Raw genomic sequence first — 13,996 nt, 5'->3', positions numbered from 1 at the left:
CATCTATCTGGCATTCTTCGGCGTTCATTCCAAAACTCATTTTCGTTAAAGTTTTGTCAACCTCTCCCAAGACCACGATCATGCAGTTCTCCAGTGTCCCTACTATCGTAGTAAACTACAGTGTTAGTCATTTTTTAAGAAAAATAAAATATTAAATCTCGACATTATAGAGGTTTTTTTAAGAGACAAAGTTGTTGTGTATTTTGGCATTGTGTTAAGGAGGGTCGACGTCATGTAGTAACAATGTAGATTGACATTCAATAAGGGTCGTGGTTATTATCCAATAATGATCGAAGTTAACATCCAGTAAGGGTTAGGGTTATCAGTCAGTATGTAAGGGTCGAGATTGATACTGGGAAAGTTGACAACCATGACTATTAACATTTGACAACCACAACCCTTCATGTTGTTTTGACAACCTCGACCCTTAGTTGATGACAAATACGACCATTCATGTTGTTTTAATAACATCGAACCTTAACAAATGACAACCTAGACCATTTACATTTAACAACCTCAACCGTTCATATTGTTTTGACAACCTCGACTCTTAATAGATGACAGCCTAGACCATTCACATTTGATAACATCGAATCTTCACATTTGACAATTTGTACTCATTCATTTTTTATTGCAAGTTAATCCATATTAAAAGATTATGCCTCGCTAGCCCATCCTATGCTATTATGATGGGGAGGGTGTATACGAAAAAATGACTTTCTCGTACCTGGGATGAGACTCAAAAGGGGTTGTTGTGATGGATGATAACATCTAGCAAGATATCCTAAATAAAATACATTAGATTACGAAGACAACACCAGATGAATTTGATTTGAGAATGAAGGTTGTGTATGGTGGATTACTCCATCCACATACAATCAAAGACAATAAAGATCTCGAGGTATATATACTCTTCTGCAAACCGAGTCCACCTACTCAGATACCACTATATATATATATATAGTGAGGCGTACACCTCTTGTGAAAGAAATGAGCATGCACTTTATATTACATTCGAACATATGGTCCCTTGATATGGAGCCTTCAAGTAATGATCGATGACTCGAGGATTACGATATAACTAACCCTTTAAGGAATGATTTATGTCATGATCGACGACTCGACGATTACAATATACCTAACCCATTCATAGTTTAGTGGAACCCATAATTTCCATCTTTGAAAAGCACTTTCATCTTCCGATGCAAGCTACTGCCATATGAGAGAGCAATTGATAGAGGGGCATTTTTGTGCTACAAAAAGACAAATTTCCTCTCATAACCATAAAACTAAGTTTTAAAGAGGGGAGGCCAAAACCTTGGTTCCGTCATACCCAGGAGCCATTGTCGCTTCCCGAGTTGATACAGTAGAATAGGAAGTAAACCATAATATGGTACAACTATCTCTCAAGAGGACACTATGGCAAGTTTATTTATCAATCGGGGCCACCCCCACGTTGGCATCTAGACGAATGGCTCACCCAAAGTTCAAAAACAAAGTCCATGTGACAATCCTATACATTACTTTTTCTAGACTTTATCACCTATATATTTGACCATTAATTTATGTTTTTAACAATTAATTTAATGGCCACAGATCAAGTGGACGCATGGTCCACCCGAGATTTGGATCTACTTCATTTTTGGGTCCGTACCCTAAATGACCTTGGAAAACAAATGGACATAGATATATAGAATACATATATAAATGTGGGTATGGAAAATAAAAAGATCAATGGTTAAAAAGTGAAAAATCTCCAAAATAATGTGGAAAATAAGAATGTTAAATTCTTTTAAGAAAGGGAAATCGTTTTATCATGAGAAAACACATGAAAAATAAAATTCAATTCTCACATGTTACCTTGCTCTCACAATCAGAAGAAAACTTTACATCTATAGAAAACATTTTCTTATGGATTCCACCCATCGAAATAGGTACATTAGTTATGTCTAAACTTCAAAGAATTGGGCTCCAAAAACACAGTTTTATGCAATCTTAAGTAAAAGTAGTCAACTAAAAAATAATAATCTTTAAGAATGCATTGCCTTCCATAAACTAGTTTTTTTTAAAAAAAAAAATGGGTGCAAAACATATGACAGCCAAAAGCGTAAATAAGAAAATAATCCAACACTACCACAACATTGTTAGGGATCGTGCAGAAGCAAACCTGAATTCAATAAAATAAAACCAAACCAAACGCAAACAAAACATACAGAGAACACATGAATTTTATATAGAAAAACCCTTATGGAAAAAAAATCACGACACAAAGCGACAAGCTATCCACTATGAAATGATATTATAAGAGATGGATAATTTACCAATGTGAACAATCCCAAAAACCTTGTTGAAAACCCTAGCTTTGCTTTGAAACCCTTAGGAACATCTTAGAAAACCCTTACAATACCTTAATCCTAATTACACCCAATATACTCTCACAACCGGAATATGAAATAAATTGCGTACTTATGCAGTTCTATATGTCGTCGACGCGACCTTCAATGGCATCAATAACTATCGAAGACCAGTCGATGACATCAAAGCTACCTTCGATGGCAGCGAGTAGTATCTCCAAAATCGTCACATTAGCAACTAGGGTTTTTTCAGATTTTCTCAATAGCATTGACAGACCCTATTTCAAACAGATTTAATGTCTTCAATCTTCATGCTCCATTACTCCACTGCCATCACCATCTCTAATCGTCCTCTATAACAACTTCATCATTACTTCTCGTGCACACTGTCTTCATTAAGCCTTTGCCAAGCCAAGAGAAGTCGCACAAAACTTCAACTTCTCTGTAAGAACCACCTTCGTAAGCATGTTAGTCAGATTCACGATGTTTCAACAAGAACAAATGCATTTGATTTGGAAGAATTTATTCAATGATAACAAAGAAAGCATGAGAGAACATTGATCACAAGGTATTTATTCATTCTGAGTTCATTTACATCCTCACATTTCTCTTGATTCTGAAACAGAGTACAATAAATCAATATAATGAATGAAAGAAGAAGGCAATCTGATGGCAATTTTAGTAGCATTTCGAAGCTTTTGATGTTCATCGCAAAGGCAAATGGGTTGCGCAGACTTGAAGCCCGTGATTTGGTTGTATGATAGGCATTGATCATCCTTCCACCCATCCTTTCAGTCATACTGACAAACTCTTCTTTCTCCTGGAATTCTCTTTCTCTATGCTTCATATTTCCCTTACTTTCTCTTTATGAATCCGGCAACTGGCGCACTGATCAAGAAAAAGACATTTCAAGCAAGAACACTGATGCACCATCTAGAAGAATTTCAGGACTAGAGAGAGTACCAAGCTCCTTCCAAAGTGGAGTGTACAATCTCCCAACATGGAGCAATGCAAGTTCCTTCAATCATGGAGTGCACAACCCCTTCTCCCAACATGGAGCGCGCAACTCCTTTTCTACATGAAATGGCACACAAGGCAGCTCTCAGGACAAGGATCTACAAGAAGTGGTGCACAAGTCCCTGTCTCAAGACAATGATCCACACAGTGGCGCACAAAGCCAGGCTTCATGACAGGAATTCATGAGAAGTGGTGCACAAAGCCAAGCTTCAGGATAGGTATTCGTGAGAAGTGGCACACAAAGCCAAGCTTTAGGACAGGTATTCATGATAAGTGGCGCACAAAGCCAATCTTCATGACAGGTATCCATGAGAAGTGGTGCACAAAGCCAAGCTTTAGGACAGGTATCCATGAGAAGTAGCGCACAAAGCCAAGCTTCAGGATAGGTGTGTGCAACACTCTCTCTACTTCCTTTAGTTGCGCGCAGGCGCGCAACACTCTCTCTTTCTCCTTTCAGTGCAACTCCTTCCACTTAAGACAAGAGCCCACTCAAAGTGGTGCAACTCTTCTCCACTTAGGACGAGCCCATGAAACTCCTTCAAAGGTGGCGCGCAACTCGTCCTCTTAGGACAAGAGACCACAAAAAGTGGCGCAACTCATCTTGTTTTCCACAAATAGTGGCGCAACTCTTCTTGCTTTCCACAAATAGTGGCGCAACTCTTCTCCACTTAGGACAAGATCCCACCCAAAGTGGCGCAAGTCTCCTTGGCCTCCACAAATAGTGGAGCAACACCTTGGGTGTAACTCCTGCGCGCAATTCCCTAACGCAACTCTCTCTCTCTCTCTCTCTCTCTCTCTCTCTCTCTCTCTCTCTCTCTCCAACACTCTCCTGACTTCCATCCTCCCCTCAAATGAGGAGTGGGGAGGGGTATTTATAGGCCTCACAAGCCCCTCACTCCTTAAATAGTGGTGATCACTACTTCTTCCTTCACACAACATCCAACCTCCTTCCTTAAATAGTGGTGTTCACCGATGTACATCCCTTTCTAAGACAAGAATCACACTTCCTCTCCTTTAAAAGTGGTGCCCATGCACTCCACATTCTTCCATACCAGATGACGCCCATGCATTATTCCATACCAGATGACGCCCATGCACTTCTCTATACCAGATGACACCCAAGGCTTTCTTCAAGAGGAGGGGCGTATAACAGAGATGGAAACTGACACACTTATCCATGCATCACAGGAGGACTTCAACCCGTGCACTAGAAAAATAAAATATTTTTTATGCCTCAACAGATGCCCCCTCGATCCTTCTTTGATTGATTTATGCAATTAAATGGAGGATCGATCTTCTTATGACCAAAGGACCGAATGAACTGCAACCGAAGGATAACTGGATGATCATCCTTACATGAAAAACTGAATGATCACTCTTGACCATAATACTAAATGATCGTGCTTGAATGAAAGACTGAATGATTGCGCTCGAACGAAAAACTGAATGATCACGCTCGAACGAAAGACTAAATGCCCCCAATCAGAAGCATCAGGTGAATGATTCAATAGGGAGGATAATGCAGCAACTAAAGCACTCTATCTTCATAGCGGTCAATCAGATAGAACGCCTTTCCGCAAATAGAGCTGCAATTGCATCTTTCACAGCTTTAACTCCTTTATTCGCACAATTCTGTTTTCATTGAAATTTATCACTGTAACAGTTGTGACGACTTCATATACTGCAACGATCTCTTTAATAAACTCCGGCGATTCTTTCTTTGAACTCTGTGTCCATTGTTCTTTAATATTGCTCTTACTACAACAATCTCTTCGATTGTCTCATTTATTCATAGTCTGCATAGTCCAATATTTTGAATGATAATCTTTCCTGCCAAATTAATCAAAATCAGTATCTCAAGATATCATAATTTTTCAATTTAGTTTCATGAAGTATTGATAATTATGAAATAAGTTGAAGGCTTTTAGAATGATTGTAATATTCGTAATATGACAATAATTTGATTATCCCTTCTTTGTGCTTGTTAGCGTGCTTTGCATATTCTTTGCTCATTATATCATGTTTTCGAAGATATCATTTCAGACTCTAAAACTTCAATCACTGAATCTTTTCTAATTTGTTCTCCTTGGCATTTCTTCATAGGCTGGTTAGGAGTATATTTTCCTTAGACCTTTTGTTGATTCAGAAAAGAGAATGGTCTTTTTTGTTTACTAGCTTTCCGGAGGATGTAAAAGAAGTTATCGACAATGATTCCATCTCTTTTTGGCAAACATTCGTTCCTTGTCTCTATCAAGTCCATTACTCGGTGACTCACGATGTCATTACCAGCATAGTAAGAAATTATGGCATCAGGCCATATAACTGGGCCTTGATATAGAAGCAACTCTTGAACATTCACGCTGGTTCATGCTTCATACTTTCCGCCTGTAATTATCCAGCTCATGCTTCTTATAGTTAGATGAGTTGATGAGATCATTAATATTATATAGCAAGCAATTATTGCTCAATAGATTATATCATATGAATTTCTCTGCCACGCATAAGGAATTATCAGAAAGACCAAGGCATAGATTACTTCGAAGAACCAGATCATACCCCCTGTCCAAGTCATCTTTGCATAAAGATTTCTTTGGAAGATAATACTTGCGAAGTAAAACATGCTGCTACTCTTGAAAAATAGATACCACTCAGCGTTCCTTTAAGGAGTTTAGAGAATATATATATATATATATATATATATATATATATATATATATATATATATATATATATCTAAGTCATCAAGCCGCCCAGAAGAAAATGATAATTCATTGCTATTTACTCTCTGTCACCTTTGAGGATTTTACGAGATAATATTTCTTCTTCATCAAGAAAGTAAGAGATAGAAAGACCTCGCGGCTCTTGTCAAAGGGATAAATATACTTTTGCCTGCACAAATTTTGACTGGACATGACTTGACATGACTGGACTTGACTTAACTGGACTGGACTTAACTAGACTAAACTTGACTGGACTGAACTGGACACTCTCACACACAGTTTAGACTCGTAAGTAGTTGAAGCAATCACAATTTAGGCTCATAAGTAGTTGGAGCGATCACACATAGTTTAGGCTCATAAGTATTTGGAGCTGGTCTTACACGAATGGCCGGTGTAACTCTCTAGAGTTCACGGAGCTTATCGCAACCGGGGAGTTCACAAACCGCGATCCATCATCGGGGCCAAGTAAAGCTACCGGGGCAGTGAACTCAATAGGATTTACGCACTGGGTTGGCCACAGTAATTCTCTAGAGTTCACGGAGCGCACAAGGCTACCGTAGGGTACCAAATCCAAGGCCGTCAATCCATCAATGAGGGGTCATCTTGCTTCAGAGACCTTCCCTCATGCGTTACTACTAAAATCAAACTAGGGATCTGGGGAGTCATCCTGCTTCAGAGACTCACTTTTCCTTCGCTTGCCAGGTCAAACTCATTCACGAGAGGGCGCTCTCTAGCTACCCACGTGACGCTGCCTGAAGCCGTACAGACGGCATAGGTCACTGCCCACATGGGTGCGCGTGATGCTCTCTCTAGACTTTTTAAGGCCACAAGTGACACCACTGCTCGTATAGTTCTGTCATATCGCCATCACCCATAATAATAAGCCTTATGCATGTTCAGCTTCATAGCGGCGTCTTTCTTACTGTCATATGTGATAGATCGTCATTATTGTTGCGATTCTCATACTTAGCTTTATAAGCTTATTCTGCCACCTGTAAATGATGAATCGGCCTCACTAGGATAATGAATCGAAATTAATATACCGCATTTGTTGATGATAATGAAGCAAAATTTTACAGTTAAGATAGTATATCAGCCTAGCGGTGCTATTGATTTTAATAAATTTAAATGGCCTTGTGCTAACAAGATGATGATAATAATAACAGCTTTGGTGATTCGACGATAATCATTGTCGCATTGGCAAGCTTTGGCGATTCGGCGATAATCATTGGCGATTTACATTTAGCAATATGGCAATAATCATTGACGCTTCGCATTGACTTGTTTGGATTTGATATGCTTTGAAGGCCTGCATTTCATTAGTATTAAAAGAGAAATACAATATTAAAAACACATATAAAGTTCTTACCTTTGTATTCTTTTGTCTACCCCCTTTTAATTGAGAAGAATTATGTTGTATATCTTCTGAATCAAAATTTCACATACAGTCAAGGATGATATATTTTTATGAAACGGGCATTGACCGGTATACTTATGCCTTGCCCATCTTGATCTATCATTTGATAGGCCCCATTGGAGTATACTTCTAATATTATGTATGGGTCATCCCATTTAGGGCCAAACTTACCCCCAGTCTAACGAGTGACCACTATCGGTCTTTTCAGCATCAATACCATATCACCTCTTTGAAAGGAACGATGCTTGACCTTTCTGATCTTAGCATTTTCATCATCAATAATTGACTGATGTACTGCTATTCTGAGCGACGCAACTTGCGTCTTAATGGGGATAACAGTTTCAACATCATAAACCAAAGAATACGGCATTGTTTTCGTAGCAGTACAATAAGTAGTTCGATAGGCCCATAGGGCTTCTTGCAACTTCTCATCCCAGTCGCAATTATTTCCTGCGACTGTTTTCTTAAATATCTTCACAATCATCTTATTAAATGCTTCAGCCAACCCATTAGCCGGCGGATAGTAGGGTGTCAAGAATGAATGCTGGATATCGAACTTTTGGCATAATTTCTCCATTCCTCTATTCTTAAATGGAGTCCCGTTATCAGTGATGATCTTCAATACTACTGCGCCTCGTATTATTGCACATGATAGACCTGTTAACCATGCTCGACAGGATGGTACTCCTTGTAAAAGAAGATCGAACCCTTTGTTTTTTCAGATGTCACTATCATTCATCCTTCATTGTCTTACTGCGCTGCCGATTAAGTAGAAGCTATTCTGGACATTACCTAACATTGTCTGTCTTTGATCACAACTGATTGAACCTTTTCTGATACTTTTTATAGTAGAGATCTCGTATTGTCTGATGAAATCTACTGGTAATCCATTAAGTGCGAAGTAGACAGCCACGTCAGTCGAGAGAAAAGTCATTGCGGTATACCTGTTATTCGGAACAAAGTGTTAGTTATTTTGATTAAGTAAAAATTGTACTTTGTTTTATACATGAAGGGGAGAATGTTCCCATCGAGAGTCGCCATTTTGGCGTCTATACAACGCCAAAAAGTAATAAATGTTCTCTAAATATTTTTTAAGTCATCATTAAATAATAATTCCCTAACAGAGTCACCATTTTATTTCGACAAGAAACAAATGTATTTGATTAGGGGGAATTTATTCAATGATAACAAAGAAAGCATGAGAGAACATTGATCACAAGGTATTTATTCATTCTGAGTTCATTTACATCCTCACATTTTCCTTAATTCTGAAACAGAGTATAATGAATCAATATAATGAATGAAAGAAGAAGGCAATCTAATGACAATTTTAGCAGCATTTCGACGCTTTTGATGTTCATCGTAAAGGCAAATGAGTTGCGCAGACTTGAAGCCCTTGATTTGGTTTTGTGATAGGCATTGATCATCCTTCCACCCATCCTTTCAGTCATACTGACAAACTCTTCTTTCTCCTGGAATTCTCTCTCTCTATGCTTCATATTTCCCTTACTTTCTCCTTATAAATCCGGCAACTGGCGCACTGATCAAGAAAAAGACGTTTCGGGCAGAACACGGATGCACCATCTAGAAAAATTTCAGGACCAGAGAGAGTACCAAGCTCCTTCCAAAGTGGAGTGTACAACCTCCCAACATAGAGCAACGCAAGTTCCTTCAATCATGGAGCGCACAACCCCTTCTCCCAACATGGAGCGCGCGCAATTCCTTTTCTACATGAAATGGAGCACATGGCAGCTCTCAGGACAGGGATCCACAAGAAGTGGCGCACAAGTCCCTGTCTTAAGACAATGATCCACACAAAGTGGCACACAAAGCCAGGTTTCAGGATAGGTATCCATGAGAAGTGGCGCACAAAGCCAAGCTTCAGGATAGGTATTCATAAGAAGTGGCGCACAAAGCCAAGCTTCAAGACAAGTATCCATGAGAAGTGGTGCACAAAGCCAAGCTTCAGGATAGGTATCCATGAGAAGTGGCGCACAAAGCCAAGCTTCAGGATAGGTGCGCGCAACACTCTCTCTTTCTCCTTTCAGCACAACTCCTTCCACTTAAGACAAGAGCCCACTCAAAGTGGCGCAACTCTTCTCAACTTAGGACAAGAGCCCATGAAACTCCTTCAAAGGTGGCGCGCAACTCATCCTCTTAGGACAAGAGACCACAAAACTCCTTCAAAGGTGGCGCACAACTTGTCCTCTTAGGACAAGAGACCACAAAAAGTGGCATAACTCAACTTGCTTTCCACAAATAGTGGGGCAACTCTTCTTATTTTCCACAAATAGTGGCGCAACTCTTCTCCACTTAGGACAAGAGCCCACTCAAAGTGGCGCAAGTCTCCTTGGCCTCCACAAATAATGGTGCAACACCTTGGGCGCAACTCCTGCGCGTAACTCCCGGACGCAACTCTCTCTCTCCAATACTCTCCTGACTTCCATCCTCCCCTCAAATGAGGAGTGGGGAGGGGTATTTATAGGCCTCCCAAGCCCCTCACTCCTTAAATAGTGGTGATCACCACCACTTCTTTCTTCACACAACATCCAACCTCCTTCCTTAAATAGTGGTGTTCACCCACTTCTCCCTCAAATAGCGGTGTACATCCCTTTCTAAGACAAGAACCACACTTCCTCTCCTTCAAAAGTGGCACCCAAGCACTCCTTTATACCAGATGACGCCCATGCATTATTCCATAACAGATGACACCCATGCACTCCTCTATACTAGATGACGCCCAAGGCTTTCTTCAAGAGGAGAGGAATATAACAGAGATGGAGATAGACACACTTATCTATGCACCACAGAAGGACTTCAACTCATGCACTAGAAAGATAAAATATTTTTTGTGCCTTAACACACACTTGTGTGAATTTTTTCTAGACTCATGCCTCCTTCCTTAAGCACTTGTCAGATAAAATGATGACAAACATCAATATTTTAGTGCATGAGTGATAAATAGAGTTCTTCATTAAATTAATCTCACTTTCACTGTCACAATTAACTAGCACGGCCTCCTGCTGAAGCCCAAGTTGATTTATCATTTCTCTTAACCAAACTCCTTTTTTAAATACCTCTGTCACCACCATATACTTAGCCTCGGTTGTGAAAAGTGTCACCACAGACTAAATTTTTAACATTCAACTAATCGCACCACCCGCTAGAATAAACGAGTAGCCAGAAATTAATCTTCTATTATCTATATTACATGCATAATTGTCATCCACATAACCTATCAACTTGTCCTCTGACTATTCAAACATCAACATGTAGTCCACTATACCTTGTATATACCGAAGAAATCATTTCACCGCCTCTCAATGTTGCTTGTCGGGGTTAGCTAAGTATCTACTCACAGCACCCATTGCATGTGAAATATCTAATCTCGTAGAGACCATATAATACATCAAACTACCAATGACGCTCGAATATGGCACATAAAACATCACTTGTTTTTCTTCATCTTTAGTAGAACATTATTCTGAAGAAAGCCTAAAGTGAGCAGCATGGTGTGTGCTAACTGGTTTCTCTTTATTCATACCTAACTTAACCAATACTTTCTCAAGATATTCTTCTTGTGGTAACCATAGCGTGCTCCTATGTTTGTCTCTATAAATATCTATACCGATAATCTTATTTATAGCCTCCAGATCTTTCATTTTAAATGTCTCTAACAACTAAGTCTTCAACAAATCGATCTCAGACATGTTATGACTAGTGATAAGCATGTCATCTACGTATAATACCAGTACAATGAACTGTCCATCATACAGTATTTTGTAATAAAAATAATGATCATACTCACTCGAGGTAAATCGTTGACCCATCATGAAAGTATCAAACCTTTTATATATTGCCTAGGCGACTATTTCAGGCCTTATAACGACTTCCTCAACCTACAAACTTTATTCTCAGCCCCTTGTACTTTGAACCTTTTTGGTTGTTTCATATAAATATGCTCATCTAACTCCCCATGTAGGAAAGTAGTATTCACATCCATCTGTTCCAATTCTAGGTTGTATTGGGCAACAAACGCCAATACAAATCCGATAGACACATACTTGACAATGGGCGTGAAAATCTCACTGAAGGCGACACCCTCCTTCTGCGCATATCCTTTCGCGACCAATCTCACCTTATATATATCCTGCTTCTTCTTGTAAATCCACTTACAATCAATCGATTTACCCAATTAGAAGCTCCACCAACTCATATGTCTCATTCTTCTGCAAAGAGTTTATCTCATATACATTGTCATCATCCACTTCTCATCATCAGAACTATCTAATGCTTCTTAGAAGGTAGAAAAATCTCCCTCATTCGTAATGAGAGCGAATGCAATATTGGAGTCATTCATGTATTTAACTAGCAATATACGATCTCTTAGCAGATTTCTTCTAAGAGGTGTCTGCTCCTGTACCTCTATATGTGGCTCAACTTCAAACTGTGTCTCACCCCTTTTAATTTCAACATCAATCACTGCCGATTTTTCTAGTTCCTCGCTTTCATCCTTGCGAACCAAAGAATACTCATCAAACCTGACATTGCGGTTCAAAGTAATTTTCCAAGTGACCCGATCGTATAGCATATACCCTTTCATGCCATAACCATAGCCCACAAAGGTAAGTTTATTCGCTTTTTAGTTTAGGTTATCTCTTAACTGATGGTACATGAGAGTAAGTGTTGCAATCAAATATGCATAATCTTAAGTAATCAACATCATGACCACTCGACACTTCTTTTAGAATCTTACAGTCTATCAAAGGAGATAGGGAACGATTCACCAGATAACAAGTCATTAATGGCCTCAATCCCTAATTCCTTGCCCAATGCAACATTACTCAATATACTTTAAGCTCTCTCCAAGAGAGTTTAATTCATCTATTCTGTCACGCTATTCTGTTCAGCTGTGTGCCTCACGATATTGTGCCTTGTAATCCCCTCATCTTTACAAAACTGGTTGAATTACTTTGAAGTGAATTCACCTCCATTGTATATCCTTATAACCTTCAATTTCTGTCATATCTATTTCTCAACCATTGTCTTCCACACCTTGAATGTAGTGAATACTTTCAAATTTATTTTAAAAAAAATAAACTCACACTTTCCTAAACTAGTCATCTATGAATGAAACAAAAAATAATAACTCCCCAGCTGAAACAACGGGTGATGGGCTCCATACATATGAATGCGTATACTCAAGCACTCCTTTACATACATTCTTTCATGTCTTAAAAGTTAGTCAAAATTGTTTATCATATATACGATGTTCACATATATGAAAATCAACGCTTTTAAAAGTAGGAATCGAACTGCAATAAAAAAGTACCTTCATATTGTGCTTGCTCATGTGGCATAAACGCGCGTGCCACAAACATGCCAATGTGAACTCTACTATAGATGTTGCATCTCCACCCAATACGATATTTTTGATTAACTGGTAAAGATTGTTATTCCATTGTGCTTTCATCACTATGAGTACCCCTTTAAAAACTTTAAGGACCCGATTAAAACTAGTAAACTTGCACCCAAGGTGCCTCAAATGCCCCGAGAGAAATAAGATTCTTCCTGAGGTCAAGAATGTATCTCACATCTATCGGGATATGCTACACCTTATTGAACATTTTATTGTGCATCGAACTGATACCAACCACCTTACAAGCAATGTCATTGCCCATAAAAATATGTCCACCATCGTACTTATTGTAATTAATGAACTAATCTCTATGAGAAGTTATGTGGTATAAGGCTCCCAAATCCAAAATTCAGTTGTTACTGAGGTAACTAGATTTGGATGCAGTCAAGACATCACCACCATCTACATCCTCGCTAGATTGCACTATATTAGCCTCCTTTGGCGTATTATCATACATCTCTCCCTTTTGTGCTTTAGGATTCTGACAATCGTTTTTCATGTGTCATGTCAGTCCACAATTCCAGCACTTCATTTTTTCATTCACTTTCAAATTGGATGTAGATTGAGAATTCTCCTTCTCACAATTAGAATTTCGTCCCCTAGCAACCAACGCGTTTGTAGACGTGCTCTCACCACTGTCTTTTCTTTTCAATTACTTTTCATGAAGGGCTAAGATGATAGTTTCAACATCGATAGTATCCCTACCATATACCAAAGTGTCTACGATATTCTCGTAAGACGGTAGAAGTGAATTCAGTAAAATTAGGGCTTGATCTTCATCTCCAATCATAAACTCTGTATTCGTCAATTTATAGAGCAATTTGTTGAACATGCTCATGTGTTCACTCATATTAGATCCATTTGTCATCTTAAGATTGTAAAACTATTTCTTAAGATGTAGATGATTGTCCATGGATTTCTTCATGTACGAACTATCTAATTTCATCCATACCCTTGTAGCAGTCTTTTGATCCAGGATATTGTAAAGAACATTGCCTCCTAGACACAATTGGATTGAGGTTGTAGCTCTCTCATCAAGTTTATCCAACTCTTCATCACTCATATATAC

Source organism: Magnolia sinica, chromosome 19, assembly GCF_029962835.1.
Source record: "Magnolia sinica isolate HGM2019 chromosome 19, MsV1, whole genome shotgun sequence".
Lineage (NCBI taxonomy): Eukaryota > Viridiplantae > Streptophyta > Magnoliopsida > Magnoliales > Magnoliaceae > Magnolia > Magnolia sinica.
This window is presented reverse-complemented; position numbering follows the sequence as displayed.